Here is an 18,560-nt window from a genome sequence, read left to right as displayed (position 1 = left end):
AAATGCAAGCACCTGATTTAGACATTCTAAGGCTCCTCTGTACATGTAAATAAAACACTTCAGCATGGATTTTCCTTAGCTTCGCATGATCGGTTTTTGCAGTAGGAAGGAGATAATCAGCAAGGTAGCAGAGGATATTGTGTGGTAGAAAGAACACTGTGATTGGCCAGTGATGTTCCCTCCATCAGTTGCTTGGATAAAAAATCTTTGCTCTTTACAAAGGCAAACAGGCCCATATTTACAGGGCTACCATACAGCCACAAGGTATAGATACTTGAAAGACAAGAAATAAATTCTAATTGTAGATGCTTGATATCCCCTGGAAATGAGTAGATAAAGTATTACTCTGTCCAGAATGATGACTGAAGAATTTTCCAGGAGTTCACACGTGAAGCCTTTCTGAAAAACTATAGTTTAATGACATTAATGTACAAATCTGTTACCTGTTAACCTGAAACAGGTTTTAAGGGTTTTGAAGGTAATAAGTAACATGTATGTTGCTGGGTTGGGGTTTTTGTGTGTTTTTGTTTGGTTGGTTGTTGTCGTTGTTTTGTTTTCTTTTTTTTCCCCCTGGAGAGATTGATGGCTGTGAATTTCTACTATAATGACCAGAAGAATGTAATGGAACATCAGGGACATACATCTGCACACTTATAGATTGTGGAATATTAAAGATCAAACAACTCCCTCCTTCCCAGTCAGCTATGGAGATACAGCTGCAAAGTAACTCACAGAGTGGGCTTTCCTTTCAAAACTTCACCTCTTGTCTCTAAAATACATCAAGCATCTATATGGATGAATTTTTGGATGTCTGATTTTTAATGAAACATGGAAGCAAAATATTCCCTTGCAAGTCTCAGGAACACAGAAAAATGAATTTCTTGCAAGCTTTTTATTTTGCCCAACACTTTTTAAAGGTCTGACAATTGCATCTACAGCAAAACAACAGAAGTTAAAAATATGATGTGCCTGTCCCAGAAACTATGATCATGTTGTCAATCCTTGTAACACAGCCATGGTACAATTACAGTGAAATGTACTCTTTGGCTACAGCCGGTTCACAGTTCTCACTGACACCAAGAGGCAGAAGTACCCTCAAGAGTGTGCAAACAGTGATCCAGATGCCGGAAAATCTCCATCAGAGCAACTGAACCCTGCTCTACTGAAGAGATGGAATGAGACAGTGAAGGGTCTCGACTTTGCCCACGGCACCCACAGAGTCTGAGCTCTCCCCAGTGAGCTGGAAGATGCTGACCTGGCAAAGACTGTCAACCGAAAGTGACAGCCGCTCATGTCATGTCTCATCTTTGCAGCTCAAGGACCAAAAGTAACAAGCTTACTGTACAGAAGATCTGGAGAGGATGTCTTCTGAGTGCCTAACAGAGCCTGGACACTTTATTGCTATTCCCCCAATACACCATAGAGGATACTCCTTTAACAACCAGAATAGCATCAATGGATTTAGCTGTGTAGAGAAACACAGAACTGTGCAGCTTCCAGCATCACCCACCACTGTCATACACTGCTGGCTACACTGGTGAGCAGCCATCTGAACTGCAGGCACACGTGGCTATGCTAGAGGAGGTTTTCCACAGGTCTATGCCCAACCCTTCCCTCTTCAACATCCACATATTGTGTTATGTTCTTCTGTGATGATTACATTTTTGTAGCACGAACCTTCATTTTTGCTTAGTTGAAAAGAGTAATTATACACCTGATGATTTGGAAGCTGCGCTGTAACATTTCCAAACCCTACTACTAACTAATTAATAAAAGAGCAAACCCAGCACAGAACTACTTACTATGTTGCTTTTGCTGCCAGCAAGTCTAAAATAAGTGTCATCTGAAGCCTAGCTTTAGACTGAAGATTGGCTTTAAAATTCATCTGAAAAAATGCATAAGAAGACATTAAGACTAGCACCTAGCCTCATGTGAGAATACTGATGCTAATTCACACACACCTAGAAATGTGTTTGCACTGAACAGACCTCTGGTTGTATAACTGAGTTAAATGAATAAAAGGAAAAGGGTTTTCCCTCTGTGGCACCCATTTTGCAAATCATTTTAGAATCCCCAGATTCTTAAGGCCCCTGCAGAAGCTCCACCCAGTCTTCAGGGCCACAGACGACTGGTTTCCCAAGCAGATCTCTTACAGAATACATCTCTGAAAAGCCTCTATGCATGATCCTATCATGGAAAGTACAATTTGCATTGAACTGCTTCAGGATATTTCAGAACATCTTATATCTTGGGAAGGTGAGGACAATGTGAACAAAAGGGCTGGTTGCAAGCTTCAGGCTGCATCATGAGTCAGTGCTGATGACAATTTGTCAAACGTATTTTACATTTAACTACAATTTCCAAAACTGTCTGTTCACAGCTCACTGATCTGAATTTATTTAGCTAAATGTTTCCTATGATTTCTTTCAACATGAGAATCATGGTCTTTAGTGCAGTTCTTATCAAGAGAATCAGGCTCTTGTTTCTCCCCAGCAGCCTGAGCTCTCTGCTGTGTTAACTAGCAGATCCATCCATTACCTTGTATTAATATCTCCAAAGTCCAGGCAATGAGCCAATGAGGTTACCAAATCCAGTAAATGTGTACTAAATGGCAATGCTAACAATTTAACAATCTAGTTACAAGTGGAAAGTTACAAAAGGAATCAAGTTGTCTCTGCCTTTCCTTAGTTTTCCCCTTAATGGTCTTATTAGTTTTTGTAGTTGGGCACAGCAGTTAATGGCCTCAGCAATAAATCCGGGAAAGTGAGGCTTTAAATCTTCAAGGTAGATCTGTGCTACTGGTTTGTCTTGTTATTTTCCATGTTGACCTCTCTGCTACCTTTATTTAGGTCACTCTCCCTTAACTTTAACTATTTCAGAGTCTAACAAGTGATATCTAACTCTGAATTATTAAATCTGGACCACATATATGCCAAGCCAGTGAGTGCTCCCGGTGTTCCAGGCTCTACAAAATGATATATCAAGACCTTGCAGGACTACAGTGGCTTAAAATCAGAATCCTTTGAAAACAGTGACAGTAAAAACATAGTTTCTTTTTATTTTTGTCTTGCACTTCTGAACTTTATCATTCAGGTTTTTTCAACAGCCCTATGAGGGCCAGAGAGCTCCTTTTAAAAAATAACACCACCACAAAACCAACAGCTTTTATTTAATCATATCACTTGAGGACCTAGGACCTTAAGAAAGACCAAGGAAAACAAAAATCACAATCAGAGCTCAAAACTGGTAGCAATGTGCCTGACACAAAGATCCTTCATCACGACTTCGGCATCAGTGTACCACGATATTAACCAGGTTAGTGATAAAGATCATTGCATTCTGTGTTTCCTTTCTCTTGACAGCTTTCATGTCTGATTCACTGTGGTACTTATTGTAAAACTGGAGTAAAATGACCATGTATCATGCCCTCAAAGTGCTCTTTACTGTAGCCACTAACACTTCATAGTGTTTTCTAGAAATCCAAAAGAATGATTTAGTCAAACCATGGCTTTTATTTAATTTTTATTAAACCTGGCTCTCTGCCTATAGTCTTGGCAATTTGAACAGTGAATATATTGCTTTATCTGTAACATTTGTAACCTTTATTGATCCACTCAGGTAAAAGCACCAAGTAAAAGTCCTTTGTTATTGATGTGCAAAATATTACTTGTCCATTGCTTTTTGTTCCACAAACATCTGTCATTTTTCCTTGATAAATCCCTTTAAGTCTTTTTGTTCAGGGCCTAGAAATCCCATCCATGGTTATTTTGTGGGATGCAATTGTTTTTCCATATAAAATCATAGAATGATTCAAAGGTCATCTGTCTAACCCTGAGCAGGGAGATCTCCAGGTTCAACCTGACCTTGAATCTTTCCCAGGATGGGACGTCTACCATGTCCCTGGGCAACCTGTGCCAGTGTTTTGGTACAACAAATGGTTGAATTAACACTGACTCACAGCACTTTCTCCACATCTAAACTTTGAATACAATAATTTTGCACAAATACAGCTTACTGTGGTCACTCATCTTCTCAGAAAAATGTGGTCTCTTCCTCCTGTTTTGGGGACTCCCCCTTCACCTCCCCCCCTCAGGGACTTCATTGCATTCGCTGCAGCAGTACTGCCCCAGGGCAAGCATCCTTCTCCAGAGCACAGCAGGTCTGCAGCCTGCTCCTCACAGCATGTGCATATTTTGCAGAAGAAAGTAAATTGTCAGCAGAGCTTGTTGTGCACAGCTTTGTTTTCTGATTTTATCACTCCTGATTTTATTGCCCCTATTCCTCCTCTCCTGGTGCCGCAAAAGCTGAGCTCCCACAGCAGAGAGGAGCCAAACACCCACACCTGCCCCAGAAGCTATGAGTGTAATGTCATGGCTAATGATTTTTCGATTTATTTTTTTCTGCCTGATGTCCCTACTCAGTGTATCTGACAGTTCCAGCAGTGTAAGCAATAATTTTCCTACCTGTCACAAGCCCCATGTCCTGGCCGTGGCCTGAGGAAAGTTGCTCCATGCCTCTGTCCTGCCAGGGCTGCCATTGAAGCACCATTTTTGCTTCCGTGGCTGAGGCAGAAGAAGCTTCCCAAGGTTTTCGGTCAGTGCATGGCTGTCATGTCTCATTTTGCCTCATACACATCAAAGAGATACCTTCCACAACTGCATTTTCCTATGCCCTTTGTTGATTTCTTCTTTATAATTCCATCTGCTGGGACCCAAACTGTTGCCACATTGGTCACCAGGGCACAGAGAATTTAACTGTCTGTTTTCCATGCCTGAGTACAGTTGGTTTTTTTACTTATTAGTATTTAAATTATTATAGATTATTACTTATCTACGTGCCTTCTGAGTGTAAGCGTATGTGTGCAGGCCATTGATATTAATTGTTCATTCCCATTGGGGCCACATGTGAATACTTGTTTGCATACTGAGGGTGATATCATTCACCCTTGTACAAACAAGGTGTGTGTGTGTGTGTGTATGTGTGTGTGTGTGTGTGTGTGTGTGTCTGCATGCAAGCAGCTTAATGTATTCATCTCTTCATATATGTGCAGCATGTTCCTGTCTGAGTTACACAAAAATGAGCCAATGTTGTGGTTTGTTCTTCTGCACGCGGCACCTCTCTGTCTGCATGTTAATACCTCTCAACACCCTGATGATTTAATCATTAGGCAAGGAAGGCAGCATTGCTTCCCAGTGGAGAACATTTATTTTAGGTTTTCATTTTCAGAAATTATTTCAAGATGATGCTTCACCATTATGAAAGGAAAGAAAGAAAAAGTATTTCACCTGTCTAAGGTGTTTACTCATACTGGGAGCACTATTATGCTCCCAGTGTACTAAAGAACATCTCTGGATCCAGTGTGGGGAGATTAGCCTCACCTGTTGTTGGCCATTGTAAAGTCATCATCATGGCTCTTTCAGTAGTCAGTGAAAAAAATACAGGTGTATAGACTCCCTCTGTAGACATCCCCTCCTACAATAGATGCCTAAAGCAGTGAGAGGATCACTGTCTAGGGACAAGTGTTAGAAGTAGCCCATTGAAACTTGCTGGGGTTTGCATTGCTTGTGTAGGAGAGCTTGACTCACACCTTTATCTGATGAGGTGAGTCTTGGGACTCCAGAAAAGCAAAAATAAGTGAACTGAATGTAGCAGTTTTCATATGTTTCATGACCACAGTTTTTGTTGCAAGCAGGTTTTTCAAGTCTAGATGTGGCCCGCACTGGATGAAAGGCATTAAAGGGAGTGGACTAGAATATGTGAACTATAAACAGCATAGGCACTTAATAACAGAGATCCTGGAGGGAAGTTTTAACAGAGGAAATGTGGATGCAAGACTAGCCCCAAATCCAGTAAAAGAAAATCACCCTGAATTTACGGGCTTGCATATTATCCCACAGGAGAATGATGATTATCTTGCAAATGAAAAAATCATCTGATTTTTAGTACAGCACAAGACAACAGCTAATGTTGGCATCACACTGGAACTGCTGATCAAACCAATAGGACACCAGTGCTACAGCACTGGTGAGCCTGACATAAAATTTAAGGCAACTATCCCCAAAGAAGTCTGAAGATGCTGTGTAAAAACAATAGGATCCATGGAATGAACAATTAATACCCAATTTTTGATGATTTCTCCCAGAGTATTTCTGAAAGATAGGAATCCAAGGTGAAACCTGGTGCCTTTTGTAGCTATTAAAACATAAAACAGACACAGATTTGGACTTAACAAAACTACATGATGTTTGTTATGCAGTGGAACCAGAACATCAAAAGTGTCTGGAAAGTCTAATAGGATACTCAGATATGAACAAAAGGGAAAGATATGAGCTTTCTCTCTTTTAGCTTTGATACTCTTGAAGCAATCAGTAACTTGATGGATCTAGGGAAGATGCTTATTTATAGAACAGAAATGTTTTTATGAGTATCAAGTTGCTGATATACATAAAAATTTACAGAAGTGAGCTCCTTCTATGTTCTAAACCTTTCTGTTTAAGTGGGATTTCTAATGCATGATCAATTTCCAGGTTATCTTTGTGCAGGGTCCCAGTGTGATACAGGGGAAGTAATTGCCAGGACTTAAAGGTTGAGAATTTTAGGGGTTTTTTAAGAATTCCACTGGACTTAGGCTGGAGCTGAATCCAAATCCCTGTTTTAATGTTTTAGATTTTGATGATTTTACTATTCTAAATATGAAAATGCTTCAGATAGTGTGGGGTTTTTTCAGGGCAGTAATGTTTGATCTGTTTTAGGCACACCTCATAGCTGTAGTTTTTCATTATACTTTTTTTCCTCCTCTCCTCCTCCATCATCCCATGACCAACGACTCCCTGGTGTCCCTGCCTTCAGAGATCTATAGCACTATATTTCCTTACCACCAAGCAGCGTGGCTTTTTCTCATAGATTTGGACCTAGGAGTGTAAGAGGAAGAGAAGAAACGTAACAATTCTCTCTCTTCTGTTCTTCAGTCTCAGCAGTACCTCTGCTCTCTCTCCTCTATCTTATCTTTAATGCTGTCATGCCTCACTAAGAGGGCTTGACTCATGGGCTGGGAACGGCTACTTTTAGTGATGACTTGTTACTTTTTTTTATTTTTCTGTTTATCACGTCTGAGTGAACTTGATAGCTTTCAGTAACTGCCAGATTGTCAACACTGGACCCAGACATTCCCTGTGTATCGAACATGTCTTTCCAAGTGCAGCATCGAAAAGCCTACTGCTCTCTGCTTCTCTCCTCTTCACAGGAAATATGCCTCAGTTCTTTCCTGGAAGGATGACACTGGCACCGGGGAGGGGGGATTTGGCTTCTTTGCTTGCTTGCTCCACTGCCCTTTGGTTGAGATGCCAGCCTGGGTGTCTGCACTGATGCTGGTGTTCGGACATGGCTTACAGCAAAACTGGAATAGCTGTTTCCCATCTGGTTCAGAGCAGCTGTCAGATGATAACAAATGCCAGTATCCAACAGCAGGAGCCTGTTTTCCTTGTGTGTATGTGTTTGTATTGTGCATGTGTAACTCCTGAACACTCCTGTGCTGGGAAGCAGCTCTTCTCTTTGCTAATGAATGCACATGCTCATGTAAAGGTACATATTACCCCATGCTGTGGTTTGCAAACCATAGTCTGCATTGTTGTGGTTTGCAAACCATAGTCTGCATTGCTGTGGCTCACTAGCTAAAAATCAAGTTAATGTGTATGTCTCCAAGTAACTTAAGGAACTATTAACTAGACTATACACTTTATTTATATTTTGCAAAGGAAGTGATGCTGGCTTGACATCTCGACTAAGAATCAGAAATGACTGTGGTAAGTCCATCATTTAACATAAAACATGACCTCATGGCTAAAACATCAGCTATGATGTATATAGATGGTGTTTACAGAGGCAACATGCAAGTGAAGCAGGCTACCTGCAGAGCAGTCTTTCTGCAATGATACCATGTTTTCCAGCATTGTACAAATATTTGAAAGCCGGTAGCAAACCCACAAAATGGAAACAGGTTGAAAACTTCCCCTAACAGAATAAAAAAGTGTGCATCTTCCTTCAGGTCAGTTTGTATCCCTGCCTAAGGAACAGTGAGTACTATTTAAAAACTGAGTATGGGGAACCAGAAAAAGCCTAATTAAAAGGTAAGTCATGTTAAAAACTAGTGCTGCTTCTATGGGATTTTGGACAAGACCTCAGTGAAGTTTTGCTTACCTCAAGTATTGTCTGGGTGATGGGACCAGCTTTCTAGCACTTGCTCTTGCCCATCTGGCTGAGGGGCTCTGTGTGCTTGGCCAGGACCTGACAACTTTCAGGACTGCTGGTGTGTGTCATTGAACTAAGGGGAGCAGCTGTTGTGTATTGGAGAGCCAAGATCCTGCTCAGTCCCCAACTGAGAGCTTGTCATATAATGTAGTCCCATAATGAAGATAATTCTTTAGAAATTACTTTGAGATCTGCCAAAGAAAACGGCCTATTCAAATGCAAAGCCTGATGCTTTTATTTATTAATAAATGTTGTGCCAAAGTCACCAATCTGCTCCTGGTTCCTAGTGTGGCTTTGAAAACATAGGATCTGCCTGCTTGATTGAACCCAGCTGGTGAGTTGAGGCCTAGGGCTGTTGCATGATATTGGAAGAAGAATGAAACAGCCAGATGTTAGCTAACAACTACACAAGGTTAGTGTTATCCTGCCTATTATTCCTCTAAAACTTGAGCAAACATGAGAGTGCCTATGCTCACCTGCTGGCAGTACCACTGCTTCTGATGCAGAGGACTGGGCTTCCCAGAACACTTTCATTCCCTTAAAGGATCTCATATTCTTGCAAAAAAATAGCAGTTACAGATAAAACTATCCTTTCCCTTGGGAAATAGATTTTATCTACTCCATAGGACCCCATGGGAATGCCATGCTGTGGCAGGCTCCTGGCAGGACCTGTGGCCCTGTGGAGAGAGGAGGCCATGCTGGAGCAGGGAAAGAGTGTGAGGAGTCTTTCCAACAGAGGAGGAAGAAGTGACAGGGACAAGGTGTGATGAACTGACCACAGCCCCCATTCCCCATCTCCTGTGCTCCTTGAGAGTAGGAGGTAGAGAATGCAGGAATAAAGTGCCCAAGAATAGGAAGGAGTGGGAAGAAGGTGTTTTAAGATTTAGTTTTATTTCTCATATTCTTGCTCTGAATTGACAGGTAACAAATTCAATTATTTTTCCCCAGCTGAGTTTGTTTTGCCTGTGATGGTAATGGGTGAATGATCTCCCCCTATACTTATCTTGTCCCATGAGCCTTTTGTTGTATTTTCTGTATTTGCCTGTACAGTGGAGGAGGAGAGTGACAGAGAGGTTTTGGTCAGTATGTAGCACCTAGCCATGGTCAACCCCCCACAGACTCATAAACACAATTTAGGATTAAAGAGTTCACCTGATGTGCTGCCATTACTACCACACTATGTGGTGTCTCTTGAGCCTCTAGCTCAGCTCCAACCCAACCAAAATTTACAGGTAAGACAGGTGGGGGAAAAAAAAGGTCTTTTCAATATTGCTCTGGCTTTATCTTTCTGCTGTGATTATTAATATGTGGGAGGTTTGCTTGTCTAATTTTGTGCCTTGCCTGTTCTCTTTTTAACTGCAGTTCCCTGCTGTAGAAAGCCTGGTGCTGATTTCAGTCAATCCATAGTTCACACTGCTGGATTAATTTTTGCTGTCCTCAAGGGACTCTTCATAGCATCACAGAATGTTTTGTGTCAGAAGAGACCTAAAGTTCCAACCCCCCACAATTTCCAGTGGATCAGGTTGCTAAAAGCCCTATCCAATTAACATTTCCAAGGATGGGGCATCCACAGCCTCGCTGGGCAACCTGTTCCAGTGACTCACCATCCTCACAGTAAATCTAAATCTACACTCTCAGTTTAAAGCCACTCCCCCACTTGTTCTGTCACTACATGTCCTTATAAGAAGTCCCTCTCCAGCTCTCCTGAAGGTCCCCTTTCTGTACTGGATGGCTGCTTTAAGGTTTCCCTGAACCCTGCTCTTCTCCATGGAGAACAACCCCTAGTCTCTTGGCCTGTCTTCATAGGAGACGTGCTTCAGCCCACTATCTTTGTAGCCCTCCTCTGGACTCATATCAAAAGGTCCACATCTTTCTTATACTGGAGTTTTATTCAATTACTTTTCCACACACACTTTAAGTAACAGATGACACTTTGAAACAGTTCTATTAAAATAAACGGGGAGGGTATGTTTTCACCCACAAAATTGTCAACAAACTCTTGTTTTATCAGATGAAATATAAGTGGAAGTAACTTCACTTATGCACTTTTACCAAGCTGTCTCCTTGAGGTCGTATGTTACCACCATCCGTTTATTTTGATTTCTCACATTTAGAATTGACTTCTCACATTAGGATATTGCCTGTAGCCACTGAAGCGTTTTTATCACAGCCGTATTGTAAAGTGATGGATAATTTTAAACGCATCCCTCAGCCCCCTGTAAATTCGAGGGAGTACAGCAGAGCCCTGCTGCCAGCTCTGCACCGGGGTGTTTCGATAAATAAAGGACGGGCTTAAGCAGGACCAGCTGAGTTTCCCGCCGGCGCTCCGGAGCGGCGCGTCCCGGCTGTGTCGCGGAGAGGGAGCGGGGAGGTGGCGGCAGCGCCGGGCGGTGGTGGCAGCGCCGGGAGGTGGCAGCCTCGGCTCGGCAGAGCCGTCTTCAACCGGGGCGCTTCGGAGAGGAGTGGAAATTCCCCCGCGGTAAGCACAAAAATAAAACACTGCGTTGCCATGGATTTAAGGGAAAAACGAAGGGGCATTCTCAGGGAAAGGCTTTGCCTTGCTGCCCGGGCGGCTCCTGCGGTCACTTCCAGGGAGAAGTGTGGGGCCGTGGGGAAAGCGCGATCAGCAGCGAGGGGACCACGATGAGAGACGCGCTAGGCTTGGGAAGCGCAGTTTGGCAGCTGGGGGCCTAATTGTCACCTGGCTTAGGTCAGTGTCATTCATAAATGTAAGAAGAGGAGGGTCATTGGAGCAAATCAGGAGAGAAAAAGAGCAAGCATTAAAATCAGTCGTTTGCTTTGCTCTGATTGCTAACACCTTTTAATGATGTTCTCCCTCACTGTGGGATGGGATTTTTGTTGGCTTACTTCAGTTTCCATTGAAGTAACTTGGAAAATTTCAACAGCTTTGGTGGAAACAGACTCCAATAATCTGGGATTCTCGGAAGTGTCCCTCCTTTGCGAAAAACAACCATCTTTCTGTGATTGAGAGAGCTCTCTCTTCTGCAGAAGCTTAATGTTTCATCACTTGTGATGCTGAAAATGTACTGCATCAGAAATAAAGCTCAGTGCAAATGTGATTATGCACTGAGCTCCCTACTCAAAAAGATTAAATTGCGCAGCATTTTAAATATCTTGCATTAATATTATTTGGTTCTTAATTTAATTTCTTTGGCATTTGAAATTTATTGAACAATCTAAGTTACTCTCGGTTTAATTCATTGTCTTAAAGGAGTTGTCTTATATAGTGATTTTGGCTGGCTGTTTTTGAACAGAGATTTCTAGTTCTTATTGGCAAATTCCCAGATCTGTAAATGCTTTTCCTGGTTTTCATACCTCCACATTGTTGTTGTGAATTGACAGAATCACTCAGAAAGCAAAGCTATTTTTGTGTGCCTCCCTGGCCAATAATGAAAAATGTTCCTCTTGCAAAAGAAAATTGTTTCTCTTCTGCATGAGTCATGACTCTGCTTGTATGCACAGAGCAAAAGATTTCCAGCTTCTCAGGCTTCACTGGCATTCGGGGTAGGATTCAGCCAGCCAAGATTCACATGTGGAAACTAAATATGGTCATAGGGTTACACTCCCATTTTTTGCCCATTACTCAGGCTTCTGCATGGTGTATTTCAGTGTCTGCTCCCCTTCTGCTGCTGTGTATGTCCCTCTGCAGTGGTAGTTTACTCTGTGGATAGAGCTAGGAAGATCTTAGCACCAGTTACACGTAACTGGTGTGTTTCATCTTCTGCTTAGGAGTACCACATAAGGAGACCCAGTATTAATCCTGCGAGGAAAGCTAAAAGCTCAATACCTTTATAAAGCTCCAGAGTAGAGAGTGTAATCTTATGTCTTACTTGAAGTTTCAGCTGTAGTAATCACCACAGTTTTCATGGTAGAAAGAACCTGCCAAAAATAGACAAACAAGAGGGAGAGAACATGTTTTTTTAAAAAAAACCCAAAACAGCCCATGTATTTTCAGCAACAAGAAGTCAGAGGGACATTTTATAATTATATACAACATTGGAGGAGTTCTGATGTCATGGGAGACAGAAAAATACATGATAAATTATACTACACTTCCCTGTGGAGGGTAATCAGCATGCTAGTGCCATTTTTTAGGTTACAGTGAGGGTGTTCAGCCCCTGCTTGGGAGTGGTGAATATGTGCCCTCATACCCTCCTCAAGCACTGTTTAGATCTGCATAGGGGTAGCAAGGGGCTTGATCTGATACTTTAGGCCCAGGTTTAACTTGCTTAAGAGCTCTGTGTTCTCCATTAATCTCTAAACTGTTCTGTGCTGTCTGGAGACAAAAACTGCAAGGCATCCATCAGTAGAGAGCTGATGTCTGAGCTCGTCCCACTTTTCACCTTCAATGTCCCTGCAGAATTCAGTACAGAATGGTAACACCATGGTCAAAGATTTCTATGAACGAGGCCTGTTTTCAGCAAAGCTTCTACGTAGTGTCAAATTTATAAGTTTCCCCAGCAAATTATATAAATCCAGACTTGATTAAGACAGAATTATGGTCAAGCTGGATTAGCATTTGGATGGGAGATATTTTGTTAGCTTATGACTTCCCCTTACCCTATACAACCTCCACGGGACTTTGTGGCTTGCTGCAATATTTGTTAGAAATCAAACAAAATAAATTTTTACAATAGCTGTGGTGACTACATGGATTAGCAGCCTTGAACCAGGAGTATTATATACAATTTTTTCAGCCAAGTTTTTTAAATTACAACTACTCTCTTCTGCATTTTGTTGTATTTAACTACAACATAGTTGCTAGTAGAAGAAATGCAAAATAGATGATTTTAACTTTAATTAGATAAATAGAGATTATTTCCAGGAGAAGTGCCACACACTAGAGAACCACACAGTTTAAATTCATATCAGATTCACCATGATGAATCCTGCAACTTATTTCTATACTATGAGAACAAGCCCTTTGAAGAGACATGGGACAGACAATGCTGCAAGGCAATATGCAAGTGTTTTTATTTCTGTAATGTGTACCAATGTTTGTTCTGGAAACAGACAAGTTGTTCTGTGAGAACTATTCCATTTCATGCCCTCTTCCAAGATTATTGAACTGGCTTTAGAAATATTCAGACATGCGTTATGCCAAGTATTTGCACCTGTTACATTCTTTATGCAAAATTAAGTCACTGACTGTAAAGCTCCTAAGGGATTTATGTTCTGCCTCAAAAAATCATTTGGTGTTTATACATACGAAATTTGATAGTACGTGCCATGAAAATAGATCAGCACAACTGCTTATCTGGGCCTCAACTACCCACCTATCCTTGGTTGACAGATAAACTGGTATTTCTTAAGACAGAAGTATTTTTTCTTAACAGACTTTCATGGATAGCAGTGCTTTTTAACCCAGCTGGACAGCTTAGTTTTGGGTAGCAATTTAAAATTTGCATTGGATGTGACCCTTGGACCCATGTCAAGTAGCATCATATACTGAATACATTAATTGTTACCAGATCACATCAGTAATTATCTGATGGGCATTTAGAAACATAGTACTAGGACTCAACAAAGAAGAATAAAATGGTTAGCTAGTAGTTTTTAACCACATTTGGTCTGGTTTCCTTAAATAAATAAAGGCTTTTTGCTTCAGCAGGTGTTTGTAAATGGAGAAAAAAAAGAATGCAAGCTCCACCTAAGAGAGGCTTATGAGATATTATGGAACAGGGAGAAGAGCTAGAGAATGCTTTTATTCCCCCTGTACTCGGCACTGGTGAGGTTGCACCTTGAGTACTTGGACCAGTTCTGGACCCCTCACTAGAAGAAACACATTGAGGTGCTGGAGGAAGTTCAGAGAAGGGCTGGTGAAGTGTCCAGAGAGAAATTCATATGAGGAGTGACTGAGAGAGCTGGGGCAGTTCAGCCTGGAGAAAAGGAGGCTCAGGAGAGACCTTATCATTTTCTACAACTACCTGGCAGGAGGTTGTAGCAAGGTGGGAGTTGGCCTCTTCTCCCAGGCAACTAGTGACAGAATAAGAGGAAATGGCCTCAAGCTGCACCAGGGGACGTTCAGGCTAGATAATAGGAAGAATTTCTCCACTGAAAGGGTTGTCAAGCATTGGAAGATGCTGCCCAGGGAGGTGGTGGCGTCGCCATCCCTGGAGCTGTTTAAGAAAAGACTGGAAATTAGAACAGAAAACAGAAAAAGGACTTCAAGACTCCCTCAAGTTGTAGACCTTCAGCAAGACAGACATGAACAAATATGGAGGTGCCTTGGGAGGGAAAGACATATCTTGAGCTGAAGCTGCTGAGCAGAGCAGCACAGCTCTGTGAATTTCCTGTAAGTGTCTTGAAACAAGTGGGGTAAGGCTGTGTATTCGCCTCAGCTATTGACATGTCTCTGTGAATGAAGGAATTCCTTGATGTCATGATGATGTAACACTGAGGGTGAAAGAGGGAGAAGGGCTAGCTGGAATGACAGCAGTGAACACAAAAGGGCAGTAGCTGCAGGACATACTATAGTTGTGGCAGCTGTGAAACTCAGTAAAAGGTTTAGTGCAAAGAAATACAGCATGAGCCTTTGAGTTTTGCTAATACAAATACATTCCGCATTGTTAATTTTTCCCAAGTTTATTTTACTTTCCCTTGTCTCAATACAGGCTTAATGTTCTAAATTACAAATACTGCTTATTGAGAGAGTCAGGGTTCAGTGTTGGAGACTTGCCAGCGCGGAGGGATCCCTCTGCATTCAGTCTAGTTCTCGTTGCCATCAGCAACAGAGCTGCTTTGAGTTTCAGTCCTCAATACTCCATGATGCAACAGGTCATGGACAAGTAAGTTTGGTGGTATTTTTTTTATAATTCATGTTGGGTGATTGTCCACCAACAGGATAGCCTCAACTGTAAAGTTTTTAGTCTCTCAGCCAGGAAGGAGTAACTGATACATGGAGAGGTCCAAGTTTGGGTTTTGGGTTTTTTTCAGAAATTTGCAACAGAAAGGCTTTCCTCACTCTGCTCAAGAGCTGGACAGTGCTGGTTTTAACCTCTCTGTGCTGAATACTGGTATTTAGTAAGACAATTCCACAACCTAGAGGAGTAAATCTGTATTTTCAGTGGCCTCTGCCAAAGAATGTTTGTTAGAGATATACAAAGGAATTTTTTTTGTCCAAAGACACTCAAATTCAGAACAAAATGCAACAAAAACTGTTCCAGTTTTTTGTCCCAAACCTTCTTTTTTTCATACATTTCTTTGGACTGTTTCAGCACATGTGAAATGACAGAAATTTAGCTGCTTCCAGATGTTTAGCAGAGAATAAGAACACCTGTTTTTGTTAAATGAACACAGCTGAATTGACAGATGTCTGACTTGGAGTCTACGTATCATGAAATAAAGAAATAAAATACTGTACAATCCAGAATATTAGAAGTCAAGATCTGATAAAGTATGAACAAATGTCAAAGGCACTTGTCTGAACCTAAAAGAACTCATATGCTCTATTCAGTTGCCAGTTCCTATTCTTGAGGTATTTACTGTCCTTCAAGGAATCTAGACTACAACGGAAGATTTCTGTCAGTGAGAGAGAGCATATAATATGAACAGTCTGGCAAGGCAGCAAATGCTTATCACAGGAAACATAGGGTAAGCATCACCCACCGGCACATTTGAGTTGGGCTTTGGGCTTGCATGCAGAGGATTTCCATGCAAGAGTCTGACTGCTGCTGGCAGCTTGGAGTAATTCCCCATCCTGCTTCCCCAGTGTGCTTCTCAAGGATAGCAAGCAGCTTCCAGGCCTGTTCTCTGTTCAGTCAGGCTCCTGTTGTGTCAATCTGATCATACATACCACATCCAAGGTAAGTTCTGAGCTTACTTATCAGTGTTGTTAAACCTAACTGTACCTGACGTTACCTATGGTGATTCCTCTTCAAGGCAACTCACTTCAGTAGGGTGTTTGCACATCTTAATGATACATTAATGCCTTGGTTATTGCTGTCTCTATTGGTACCTATCAGTGCATTGTTCATACTTGTTCCTCTGTATGATTCTCTTTCAGTTCAGAATTTACCTGCCAAAAGTTACAGGTAGAAGCTGATAAAAGGTATGAATAGTCATCCCACTACTCTTTTTCCTTCAGAAACCTCCATCCATTACTTGCAGATGGAAGTGCGTTTGCTGTGCACAGCTTTGCATCATTTCTTATGAAAGGATGACCTCCAAGACCTCTCATCCAGTCGTTCACTGTATAGAATATATCTGCTCCACTTGATGACTTTTTTTTTCTATTGCACCAACTAATTTCTGCATTGTTATTTTCACTTGGGATTTTCTGCCAGTAGGGTTTCTGGCAACATGTATGTCTGGCAAGCTACATCTAGAGCTCTGGTTGCTGGAGATCAGCAGGCTGAACGTTTTGATGAGTAATAGTCACAGATGAATGCCTATATTCTGATAGTTGCCAAAAAGTTATACAACTACAGAACCCTTCGTCCTTCAAGGTTCCTCTGAGTGAATCCTCTGGTGTAAAGCATTTTCTAGATGAGGATAAATAGCCAGGAAAAGACTGTCAGCACCTAGATGCACTGCAGGGATACTCCATATCCTGGATAAAGGTTCAGAGATCTGCTCAACTGAGAAGGTTGCAGCTATGACAGCCTTATATCTGTTAGTCCCTGGGTGCCAAAACAACTCATGAGAGCTGCTGTCAGTCTGCATAACAGCTTTCAGCCTAGATCCCTAGTATTTCAAGCTGGAAAATAGAATTATCTATAGAAGGGGCTAGAACTGGAGACCATAATGCCTTTATTCCCCTCTGCACTGATAACCACATGATAGAAGAAAAAATCTGGATTGTGAAGAGTTTAGGTCAATAACTAAAGTAAACAAATTTTCTGCGGAGAGAAAGAACTTCACCCACCAAACCTATGAGGTTTAAAGTGAAGACCCTTTATTGCACACAGCTTATATAAAGCTACATCTTATTGGCTAAAAAGAGTCTCAGGCCACCATGCTACAAACTTTAATTGGTTATAATCCATATCTCACAAGTCCCATGTTTATATTATTTTATCCTGTCTGTTTGCACGCACCTGCAGAGTCCTGTGAGAACCTGCTATGTGAATTCTTCGGGAGTAACCTCCTCCCTATCAGCTAGCAGCAGCTGAGCTCCTTGCTGCTTCTAGCTGATGGCTAAGTCTCACAGGGTTTGTGCAGGCGGGCTTCAGTCTTACAGGATCTTATATAAATCTGAATTGCTCACTTGTGGTTTTTCTGTTGCTACAAATAACGATGTCGCACAACTCAGGCAGTGCCTTCAAGGTGGCCTGGCTCCTATTGGAAGTCATCATGGCACATCCGGGATCTATGGTTTGTTCTTGCAGAACACACAAAGAGAACTGGTCTTAAAAAAATTGGATTCATAGTAGTCAGCATACTGAGTGGTGAGCATCTGAAGTTTACACCTGGAAGTGCAGTGAGAGGAGTTTAAGGCTGCTCTGTCTCAAGGAGTGAGATGTTAGACCACAAGCCTCAGAGAGGAATCATTTCCCAGCACTTGTTAATGATCCCTGAGAACATCTATCATCTCCAGTTCCTACAGGAGGTGTAACACAGAGCAACACCTCATTTGTACATCCCTGCAGTATGTAGGTGTGACCTGGACATCCTTTCAGTGAGTTTTAATGACAATCATTTGCCAAGGAAATTCAAGTTTTCAGAACAAAAGCAGATTATCTACTGGAATTGAGCACAGGGACTGCAGATTGTGTCTTGAATCAACACTAAAATGTGCCTTGACTATGACAGGCCGCATGCTTTTATTCAGTCTAGTTACTCTCTTCTCACTTTTGCCATCCTTAGACTCACAGAATCATTAAGGGTGGAAAAGACCACCAAGATCATCAAATCCAACCTTGCCCCTGAACACTACCATACCAGCTAAACTATAGCACCAAGTACCATGTCCAGTCATTTCTTGAACCCTTCCAGGGATGGTGACTTCCCTGAGCAGCCTGGTCCAGTGCCTCATCACCTCTTCAGGGCAGAAATTCTTCCTGATGTCCAACCTGAACTTCCTCTGGTGCAGCTTGAGGCCATTTCCTCTTGTCCTGTTGAAGAAGAGACCAACTCCCACCTTGCTAAAACCTCCTTTCATATATTTGTAGAGTGATAAAAGTCCCCCCCTGGGCCTCACTTTCTCCAGGTTAAACAATTCAGCTCCCCTAGCTCCCTCATATGACTTTCTCTCTAGACCCTTTACCAGCTTCATTGCCTTTATGTGGACATGCTCCAGCACCTCAATGTCTTTCTTGTTGTGAGGGATCCAGAAGTGGACACAACACTTG

This window comes from Pithys albifrons, chromosome 3, assembly GCF_047495875.1.
Source record: "Pithys albifrons albifrons isolate INPA30051 chromosome 3, PitAlb_v1, whole genome shotgun sequence".
Classification (NCBI taxonomy): domain Eukaryota; kingdom Metazoa; phylum Chordata; class Aves; order Passeriformes; family Thamnophilidae; genus Pithys; species Pithys albifrons.
This window is presented reverse-complemented; position numbering follows the sequence as displayed.